The sequence below is a fragment of the Enhydra lutris genome, unplaced genomic scaffold (genome assembly GCF_002288905.1).
Source record: "Enhydra lutris kenyoni isolate GAN:26980312 unplaced genomic scaffold, ASM228890v2 scaffoldscaffold162, whole genome shotgun sequence".
In the NCBI taxonomy this organism is placed as follows: domain Eukaryota; kingdom Metazoa; phylum Chordata; class Mammalia; order Carnivora; family Mustelidae; genus Enhydra; species Enhydra lutris.
The window spans coordinates 123,473-125,220 of record NW_019154246.1 but is presented as its reverse complement, the minus strand read 5'-3'; the positions used below and the strand labels follow the sequence as shown (position 1 = coordinate 125,220).

The window sequence follows — 1,748 nt, the reverse complement described above, 5'->3', positions numbered from 1 at the left end:
ACATCTCAGCTACAAAGACACATGTAGGCTTAAAGTAAAAAGAAAATGACATTTCAAGCAAATAGAATAGAAAATAAATGCATAAAGACTACAAAAGAAAGGGATAGCCATGCAAAATAGACTTCAAATTAACAATGGCATCAAAAGGCAAATATTATTTAATGATAAAGTGGTCAGTTTTGAGAGGAAGTTTTATTGCAATTACTGCATATGTTAAAAATTAGATCTCAAAAAAAATAACTTTACAACTGAAGTAACTTGAAAAGCAAGAACAAATTAAACTCAAATATAGCAGCAGGAAGGAAATAATAAATATCGGAACAGAAATAAATGAAATAGAGACCATAAAAACAATGGAAAGGATCAATGAGAACAAGAGCTGGTTCTTCAAAAAGATGTTAGATTAAGAAAAAAATAAACTCAAATAAAATCGGAAATGAAAGAGGCAACATTATAACTGATTATATTGAATTATATATAATCATAAGAGATTACCATGAATAATTCATTGCCAGCAAAGTACATAACCTGAAATGTATAGAAACATTTCTAGAAATATACAACCTACCAAAACTGAATAAGGAAGAAATAAAAAATCTGATCAAACCAATAAAGAATAGAGATTTTTTTTTTTTTTTTTTTTTGGAAAGGAAATAAGAGTTATTGTTGTGCACAAAGAAGTAGAGGGCAGTGCTGAGGTTGTTACGAGTCCAGAGCTCACCATTTGTCTAGGGGGCCACAATTAGGGACATATTTGACCCCATAGCCATGTGGGATGAGCTACTTTTAGCCACTATGTCTTTAAATTTGTCTTCATTAAACTTAGTAAAGTACCACTTTTTGGAAATGTGGATCTTCTGGAAGCAAGGAAACTGAATTTGGCCCTGTGTAGGGCTCAATCACATACAGTTTGTTCTGCAGCTTCCTACAGATGGACATCATGACATGGTTTATGTGGATACTGGTCACTATGCCCTGGGGCTTTCTAAAGGCACTCCACAATGCTGTGACCGCCTATCAGTCACAACACTGAATAATATCTTGTTGCTTCAGATGACTTGGAAGGGGTGGAGCTTCTCTGGGATGTGAAGACCATCTTTGCCACAGCTTTTCACCATTTACTTCATGGCACAAATACAGACAGCCTCCAGGGCTTCAGAAGAGAGCTTCTCATATTCATCTGACACCTGTGGCCACATAGTGGGAAGACATCCACTTCTGTCTTCTTCCACCCCAAGTCAAAGGTGCAGATTTTGGCATCAAAGACAACTCTGCAGAAGCAAGACTTTGGATATGTCTTGTTCTTACAATACTGGTAACAACAAGCAGGGTGGTGACCCATGGCTATACCAGATCTTCAGTGGTGACCCATGGCTAAACCAGGATCTTCAATGGTGCACTATGGAAAAGAGCTAGAGATATAATCAGTAATCAACTCAGAAAATTCCAAAACAGATGACTACATTGGTGGCTTCTCTCAAACATTTAAAGTAGAATGAGTATCATTCTTCCTCAAAATCTTGCAAAACACCAAGAAGGAATCATTATAGGAAGCCAACATTACTTTGATATAAAAATCAGATAAAGATATCACACAAAAAAAGACAACTACCAACCTACATACCTGAGGAATGCAGATGCAAAAAATTCTCTAAACAAAATATTAGTAAACCAAATTCAAGAACACATTAAAGTATTATACTCCATGATCAAGTACCATTTATTCCTAGGATACAAGGGTGATGCAA

At 35.6% G+C, this 1,748-nt stretch overlaps 1 pseudogene; it reads right to left on the bottom strand.

The window, feature by feature from the left end:
* Nucleotides 1-717: 717 nt before the first annotated feature.
* Nucleotides 718-1,342, bottom strand: LOC111140095 (annotated as a pseudogene).
* Between the last annotated feature and the right edge of the window lie 406 nt (nt 1,343-1,748).